General features: G+C 39.7%; 1 protein-coding gene across 1 annotated transcript in view; it reads right to left on the bottom strand.

The window, feature by feature from the left end:
- Positions 1-446: 446 nt before the first annotated feature.
- The window catches only part of PROM2 (prominin 2), a 379,221-nt gene continuing 369,913 nt past the window's right edge, over positions 447-9,754 (bottom strand). The window contains exon 24 of the mRNA XM_086943323.1: positions 447-1,593. The gene's annotated coding sequence lies outside the window, so the exon portion shown is untranslated. The remainder of the gene's footprint in view (positions 1,594-9,754) is intronic.

The following is a 9,754-nucleotide window of genomic DNA, read 5'->3' as shown; positions in this document are numbered from 1 at the left end:
GAATATATTCTTAATATAATGCAAACTACATTGTTTTTGGTATATAATTTTTGTTAGTTGCTACCCAACTCAGTGGTACTCAATTTTATCAAAGGTGGAAGTATGAAAGATTGTGGTAAGGCCTCCAAGGATTAAAACGTATTTCTTGCATAGTACAATAAATGTTTGCAGTGGATACATAATCCACTTAACTATTTTACTGCAGTTGTAAATTGTGCCTTTAAGGGCTCTTCGACAAATACATTAACTGTGTGAGAAATCTTACGACACCACAAACCAATGACCTGTGGGATACAAAAGGATCTCTGCAGCAATAACACATTGATAAATGTTACTAGTATAATAATCTATGACCAGGCTACATACAGTTTTCTGAAAGAGACAAATAAACATCTGAGAGAATGTATGAAGATTGCGATTAAGTGAAATAACCACTTCAGCTGTCGTAATGTTATTATATAATTTATTATATCCTGAGACCTGCTCCATACACATGGTTTTCACTATAGTATCTCAACTTCAAAGCTATTTTAAAACGTGGTGTGTTTGTGACCAATAAAGTAAGTCAGAGAAATTAGTTAAAGATGTTGTAATAAATTCATATGTACTACCAGACTGTAAACTATCAGTGACTCTGCGCCTCATGACTCTACTCCTCCTAGTTCTGCTCCCCGTTAGTCCGCTCCTCATGGTTCTCCTCCTCTGGGCTCTGCTCCTCGGGGTTCCACTCTCTTTTGGCCTTAGCCAAACTTGTTGGGTTCTTAAAGTAAATTTGTTTCCATTGCAAATACTATGCATACAAAGGTTCAAAACTACTTAAATAGACCAACTCAAAGGCATTTTCTCAAGTTACAAAGTCATTGGCAGTTGTATAGACAATTTACACTTGCAGACCACTGCCATACCAACTCCTAAAGCCATAATGTATTAATTTAACTGTTGATCAATTCACTTGCAATCTTCTTCACCAAGAGGCTATGCCTTTTACTAATGCAAAAACCATTTGGTTAGTTTTAACTTTAAAGTTCTATCTTCAAACCAGTGACTGTTCTTTATCCAGTTTCCAAGAAAAAATTGGTTTGGAAAGATATAAAAAATAAGAAGAGACTGAGTTATGAAAAAAAAAGTCCACAACACTGATTCCCATGCGTACATGCAGAAGTGGACTGATTGCTCAAGTGCTTGAAGTACTCTTAAAGTTTTATCCAACTGAATTCAGAACTGTGATTCTATAGTAAACATGACAATCTTTATTGACTAGTCCTCGACGAGCCTTGGTGAATGCTCAGTCCTATGGAAGAATATGTACAGCATCCATGCATGCAATCATCGTTGGAGTCTTGCTTTAATGCTGTGGGACAAGAAACATTGGGAAGTATTTGGTGAATAGCAGAAATTCTATTCATGCAGTCTTGGCGAAGTCCCCTCTCTGGTCGTGAATATTAATGGTGCAAGAATTTTGTGGGAATATCCCTTGTATTCAGGACTCTTAATATCTGTGGAGGAACTTAGAGCCCAGCTAAGCATATTTGATGTTAGGAGTAGTGACTTCATGTGGACAGTGGAGTCTCAATTACAGTAGATGATGGCGACCTGTGAAAAGAAAAAAAATAAGATAATCACTTGTTCATTCCATAAGAAAGAAAAATTGTCTTGCGTACACATAGCTAAGGAGAAGGTGAACACATTTTCAGATTCTTAGAGCACCGCATTCCCAAGTGCTCCAACATGCAAAGATTCATGGATGGTATGGAATCACATAAAGAGAAATTCAGAGTTCAAGGTGCCAACAATCTAGATTAATAAACATTAACGTGAGTACTTTTTAACATTCCAGTGTGTAGAGGTGACAGAAGTTCAAATTCTACTAAGCAATAACATGCTTAGATTTCACAAGTGACCACATGCTCAGATTTCACAAGCCACCACATGCTCAGATTTCACAAGCCACCACATGCTCAGATTCCTAGCTTGACTACATGTCTGATTCCCAAAGCGACCTTGTGCTCAGATGTTAACATGATCACATGCTTAGATTCAGATATGACCGCAGATACAGATTTCAAAGGTGACCATATATTTAGATCACATATAATAAGGTGACAGGTGCTCAAACACAGCATGCAAGTGACCCCGGGATTATGTTATAAGGAGGTCATGTTACCCAGTGTTCTGATTCTAGGAGTGGCCATATACTTCGAATGTAGCCATAAGCTCTGATTTCAGGATTTGACCATATACCCAGATTCCATTATATAGCTACATGTCTTGATTGCAGACAGTGTCTCCATATTAATAATCCAAAAGTAAAGGAGACCACATGATCAGATCAACAAAAAGCATGAAATTCAGAAACGATTGCCACATACTCCAAATCTGGGCACGTGATCTTCTTCCAGAATTCAAGACATTAAAATGACATCATACTCAGACTCCCAAATGTACCCACGTGCTCAAATGCCAGAAGATAACCACATGCCAAGATTTCAGAAGGTAGCCACATGTTTTAATTCTTATTGCACGATTTAGCCAAACATGTAGATTTATGTTATAAGTTTACAAGCTAGGTACAAACAGATAGAGGATTAAAGTGCTTCATCCAAGCTCCTCCGATGTCCGGACAAAGCTGACCCAGATACCATCAAGGCAAAGCTCCTTAAAGTGTATTTGGCTCAAACTAGTTGCTTGGTCAAGCACATGGCTGGCACTCAGTAGGGATGAGAGGGAGTTTCCTGTTACCATCTGGTTTATGTAGTATAGTGACATGGTGATTGTTCCCTTCTTTTGGGGAACCAGTATTAACGGACGTTGCACTTGTTGAATGGAGACCCCTTCCAAGTATAGGCCTTCTAACAGAAAAATATTTAGTTACTCTCATGTTGAAGCTTGGTGTTGCTATTGTTTTTTGCTCATTCCGTGGCAAGAAAGAGTCTTACTGATTTCGACCTCCAGTGAAACATCTTGGAGAGGTAGACTTTTAAATGGCAGTCTAAATCTTTCTGCAAAGAGGTAGTTTAAGCCCTCATTGCCACGGCTGCTGTTAACAGTTAGGCCCTCATTACAAGTAACGCAGGATCGCTGTAACCGTAGTGGGGGTCCGAGGACTGCCACACTGCTGGACTAGCCGAAGTATTACTACTGCGGCGGTTGGACCACTACGAGACCACGGGCACTGCCAGGATCAAGGATTTCGCTGGACTGATGGTCTATCACCAGTAGGGATATGCTGGTGGTACCGCAGCCGGCACCACCGAACATATTTCGAGTTGCCATTTCACTGCCCTTTTCACTGCTGTAAACTCTGTCCATGAAAAGGGTGGTTGCGGAATGGCAACAAATGGGTTCTGTTAGGGCCCCCTGACAGATTTGGGGCTGTGGGTGCATGCGGGTGGCACATGTAGTGCACCCCTGGATTTGCCCCCCCCCCTCCTGCTCGGTGTGGCGTATATGGGACATCATGGAGGAAGGTGCAGTCAGCGCTCTGAGAGCGGCGGTCAGCATGTCAGGCTCTTCAATGAGCGTGACAGACTGCTGGCTTAGGCCGCTGCAGTACCGCCCGCCAGACCAGGAATTTACTCGTAATCTGGCAGGTGGCACCACCAGAGCATTGTCGCTCTGTTACACCATCCACTGTAGGACCACCAAAGTTGTAATCATACGGTCATTAGAGGTCCCATGAAGTAGAAACTGGGCCATGGTGTAGTTGTGGGCACATCTTGCAAACAAACCTTTTCCTCAAAAGCAAGAACTTTTTAACTGAAAGCAACAGAACATGGCTCAATGATATTTGCAATTGAGGCTCAGGTGCACATGTCCTTAACCTTAATAGTTTTGCAAAAAAATTGTTAGAAACAAATATTGCGTAAAAAATATTGTAATGTCAAAAGTATCATGGGGCAGAAAATTGCCGATAAGAATATAATTTTTTCAATGTTAAATTTGCTTGTTTAATATAGTTTTTTTTTGTTGTATTACTTTTTCTGTTGTTATTATTTTAATGTTAATTATTTGAAATACTTTTTAGTGTAGTTTATTTAATTTCTTTCATGATAATATAGTTAAAGATTTTTGTTATTTGATTTGAATGGAGTTACTTATTCGCGGGTTGTTGGGTTGATAGGGTGGGAAGTATTTTAATATATATTTTACAATTGTGTAAAATTAATGTAATATTTTATCAACTTTAATTTGTTAACTTGAATATGAAATTTGTTTTTGGTATACATTTAATAGTCACAAATTGTATTTATTGGTAACCTATTGTAAAACTGTTGATTGGTTAATTAAAATATTGATCACATAAGTTATATAATTTTTTATGTTTTTATATCAATTAATTTTATTATGTTTTAGTATTTGTATATAATAGGTACATTCATAGTACTTTTTAATTATTGTGTACTATTATTTCTTTCTGGTATTATTTTATTTGTTTCGTTGATGTTGGGTTTTTAAGGTAGCAGGGTGAGAAGAGTCTTATTATTTAATCTTTAATCCTAAATTTTAATGTGGTAATCTTAATATTGAAGTATTATTGTTTGGATGCGCTGTGTTTGAAGGATCCTTGTTGGTGTTTTCTTTTGGCAAAAAAGACACGCAGCGCCCCCCGGAACCAACACTTCTGTAAACTCGAGTAATCTGACAAACCGGCACGAGGCTGACTGCCTGGGGATCAGCGATCGCTGGAAAGTAGTCGGAGATTGCCAGGTAAGACGGCGCAGTGCTGTGTGAGTTAGAGAGCGGGCAGGCAAAGTGGTTTATGGGGGAGGGAGCCCCGGTGTAGAAGCAAATACATACAGGCAGTGAATTTTTCCAAATAACATTGTGTACAGTCTCAGTATGGCTGCGGAATGGGAAAGGGAACGGAAGAGGCAGCATTAAGTATCTTCATAGACTCAGATACAGGCAAAAACGTAAAGAACAAACCTAATGCCCAGGATCACGGAACGGAGAAAGACAACACAAAAACGCTATTGACAGAACTGGAGAAGTTGCGAAAAAAGAGGTGGCTAAGTGGTGGGAGGTAAAGTCTCTTACCAGATACCTGGACGTTGGGCGAGTACCCAGGGGGCTAAGAATTACGGTGGCTCCGACGTACGAAAACCCAGATCCAGAAATGTTACAAGACTGGGCAGAAAACAGTGCACAGTCATCACAAAATATGCTACGAATTCTGGTTAAATATGCAGCAAGCGACAGAAACAAAATAATTACCAGAATAGAAGAAATCCTTAAAGAACTTGACGCAAAAGAAAACAAAGAAGAGATAGCAAAAGGTATGACTGAGATCAAAGTCAGACTACCAAACATGAAGAAGAAATCAAGGAAAGAAAGGCAATTAAATTCCAGAGGGATAGAAATGACTACATGAATGGCAGGATTTATACGTTTGCCAGAAAGTATGATCAAATAAGTAAACAAACAAAGGCAACAACCGCAAGTGGCCCTTGCACATCAGCGGAGCAAAGCGAAAATGAAATAAGCACGGAGTATGAAACAGATACGGAAAGTAACCACAGCGGTGGGGCGACAGGCCCTGTACCCACCCTTGTACAAGAGTTTGCTTTTGTACGGGCACAGCGCCTCACAACACTCCGGCCCGAATACCACGACAAGAGTGGGGACAGAAAGATCAGAGCCAATATCAAAAACAAAAAGCAGGCGAAGAAAAGACAGACGGTGGGGCAAAGCAGGCACAAAATGAAACAAAGCCCAAATACAGAAGGAACAAACGCCGATAATGGGTCAAAACATACTAGTGAACATTGACAACACAGTAATAAATCTATCCAACATGGAGCTTTCACCTCAGGAATTAGAAATTCTCTCTCTAGGGCTAACCTTCTGCTCTAACACAAACTTTGACTATGCACAAATCAGTATAGACTTTTTTCTTTATGTACGAAAACTTAAACTTCAAAAATATTATGATAACACCACCAACAGAGCCCAAGACACAACCGCGACTTGTGAGCAAGGACAAACACTCAGCGTAGCAAACATGGAGATGCTACGGAACCTGATAGATTTGGAACTAGAGAAAGAAACAGACCTAGTATCAACCGGCACGGTGGCAGCACTCGCAGATCTCGATATCTACCAAACGGTGAGAACTAGCTTCAAACCAAGATCGGTGTTCATGCCAGTACTACCGAAAGACGGCCTGGACCTTTTTTCCGAACATGTCATCAAAGATCTGAAAGAACTTTCACTTCAGAGCACCAAAAAATTTGTGAGACAAAATCACAATAAGAGAATGCAATACGACAATCTAATGGAGAAAATAAAAAAGAGACCTGACATTGTGGTGAGGTGGTCGGACAAGGGGGGCAACATTGTCCTATGGCCACTAGAAATGTACAATAAGGAAGCGCACTCGCAACTCCAGGATCATGAGTGCTATACGAGGATCAGTCCTACTCACATTGTAGGTATACAAGAAAAATACCACAATGAACTCTACCGGTGGAAAGGAATAGGTCTGTTGAATAAACAAGAATTCGAATTCCTTAAAACAGACTATCCGGTGTCCCCACAGTTGTACTTAATACCCAAAATCCACAAAAATGACAAGGTACCCCTGGGAAGGCCAATCATATCCGCTATCGGGAGTCTATTTGGGAACACTAGTATTTTTGTGGATTATTTTTTGAACCGATAGTAAATGAACTGCCAGCCTTCATAAAAGACACTGGAGACTTTTTGTGCAAAATATTTGATGTAGAGTGGAAAAAAGACTATGATGGTCTAAAGGCACTTAAATACTTTCTCGGAAAAAGACCCATAGAACTGTATAACCACACTAAAATGCTACTAGAAATGACCCAATGGTGTTTGACAAACAACACATTTCTATTTGATAGACTCCACTACAAACAAATGCAAGGTTCAGCCATGGGCACTTCCTTCTCCCCCAGTTATGCGAATCTGCATATGGGCTGGTGGGAGGAGCAAGTGTTGGAGGTTGTGCAAGCAGAAATAATGAACACCAATGTAATTATGTACAAAAGGTATATTGGAGATATCTTTATTCTGTGGCAGGGGTCTGTGGAAAATGCTGAAAAGTTTGTCGCAGAGCTAAATGAAAATGCATTAAATTTGAAGTTCACATGCAACACGAGCACCACCTCTATACAATTTCTAGACGTAGAGTTGTACATTGACAACAACAGAATCCAAACACGCACATACCGGAAACCGACTGCAGGTAATGCAGTGCTACACGCACAGAGTTTTCATCCCCACAAACTGAAAGAGTCGGTCCCATACACAGAATGTCTGCGGATGACCCGAAACTGTAGCACCAGTGAAGGTTTGGCTGAAGCAAAAGAGAACCTTTTCTCCAGGCTTAAAAAGAGGGGGTACAGTAGTAAAACCTGCGAAAACGCTGAGAAGAAATGCATGGGTAAACTGCGAAAAGAGCTGCTTTTTCCCCTGCACCCTGTTGCTAAGAGTAGGACTGTAACACGCCAGCCACCTAGACTAATCACAGGGTTTAATACTTATCATGCTAAAATCCAAAGAATCCTGAGCAGACACTGGCCGTTATTGCAAAATGATCCAACTATAGGCGCAATGTGTGAGAGGGCACCCTCGATCACTTTCAGAAAAGCCAAATCCATGCGAAACCAATTGGTTTGCAACGCCCCAACCATCCAAAAACCTCCGAACTGGCTACAAAATCAAAAGGGGTTTAAAAAGTGCATGAAATGCAAAGCATGCAAACATGGGATCAACACCACGAATGTACCAGTACCATCAAGACATAAACCTTTCACCATGAGGAACCTACACTCATGCAACACAGAATACACTGTTTATGTGTTAGTATGCATTTGTGGTAAACGGTACGTGGGGAGCACCATCCACCCAGTACACGTTAGAATCCTCCAACACCTCCGTGCGATAATTAACAAAGATCAGGCTTACCCGGTAGCAAGGCATATCAACCTAGATCACGCAGGTAAGACCCAAGTTCTGTCATACTTTGTGATCGACAATGTACCCAAAAACATCAGGGGAGGGAACCGTCTCTTAGCCCTACGACGGTTGGAGTCAAGGTACATTATCCTGTTAAATTCCAAGATAGCGATCAGTGTTCACCTCTAACCCAACCCTGCCTTAAATCCCAAACCTAAGTACCATTTTGTTATCATCTGTTAACTCACTTTGTAAATAGTCACCACCATATTGTACATATGGGCACCACATGGTACTTAAGACTGTGACTTTTTCTTTCATTTCATGGTATTAATTATTAACTTTTATGTTTTTTGACTATATGCCGGTTTTAATCAGTCCGACACTGAGGACTAGACACGCACACAGCAACCCTTACGAACACACGTAGCCGAGAGCCGGTAAAGTAATACACGAATCATCATAGGGTCATACATATAGGCAAGTTAATTCAATTATTTTGATCACACAACATGCACGCTTCACCAAGGCGTCAGAAGCATAGGTCCACTTGGAGATGAGACATAGTTAGCATGCTAAATAGTCAGCGAGAGGAAGGAGTGAGCTCCGATACAGTTACTGTACCAGCAGGAGCAAATTTGACACAACCTACATAGGGATATAGCTCACTAGGGGGTCATGATTTTGCTTGAGCCCCTTGAGTAGCCCCACTGATGCGCACCAGAAGCAGTACCAATGGATCAATGTGCGCGACTGTTTTAGACGCTATAAATCACTCAGCATACATAGTAATGATGTAAAATTGTAAGGTTTGTGGAATAGTTTAGAGACCATGTGCACATTAATGTTTTTCTGTGTGTCTGTAAAATCTAGGCATGTATAGTCACATTTTCTATGCTTTCTTATAGTTTAATTTAATCTACATTTCTTAATTTTGATTCACCGTATATATAACACACAATAGATTACATTCACCGAATTTAGAAATTTTGTGTGTACATGCTTAGAAAAGAAAGAAAGTAACCATGACTATGGTAAAAGTCTGCAAATAACTCTTCTATGTCATTTGGGTGTAACCCATGAGCATCACCATGGCAACGGAATCAAGCTGAAACCTGCCAAACGAGCAGCCTGTTTGTATGTACAGAAGCATATGTATATATAGCAGCACAATAAGTTTACAGATGTAGTGAGCAAGGCGGGAGCTAACCGCCGAAACGCGTCTGAGCAGCAACTGAGACCATTAAAGTTTCTTTGGATTATAATTCACGGAGTCAGTGCCATTCTTTATGTGGATGTTTGGACTGGTTTTCAATATATATATATATATATATATATATATATATATATATATATATATAGAGAGAGAGAGAGATTGTATTATGTGAGAAATATTATATATTGTTTAAAGTTTGTAAAAATATGTTTATTAAAATATGTTTTATGTTTATTTTTTAATTGTATCTTTGTTTAATTTTCATTTAGGTGTGGAAATAAATATAAAATTTGACCCCTCCAAAGTCCAACCCTTTCCCCACTGCTGCTCAGGTTTGAGTGGGAATATTAAATATGACCCTTGTGAAGTACAGCACATTCCTTACTGTCGCTCAGGCTGCAGTTAAAATAGTAAATCTGATCATTCTGAAGTCCAACACTATCTCTGCTGTTGCTCAGGTTGGAATAGAAGAGCAGATATGACCCCTTCAAGTCTTTTTATTTTTTCTTTGAATTTAGAAAAATGTTTTAATATATATTTTTGGTGATTTAATTTTAAACGTTAATTTAGCATCAATTGTTTTATTGTACATTTTTATTTTTGGGAGTTTATTTTTAC

Source organism: Lissotriton vulgaris, chromosome 11, assembly GCF_964263255.1.
Source record: "Lissotriton vulgaris chromosome 11, aLisVul1.2, whole genome shotgun sequence".
NCBI classification, from domain to species: Eukaryota; Metazoa; Chordata; class Amphibia; order Caudata; family Salamandridae; genus Lissotriton; species Lissotriton vulgaris.
Note: the sequence above shows the minus strand (reverse complement) of the source record. Positions and strands in the feature narration are given on the sequence as shown.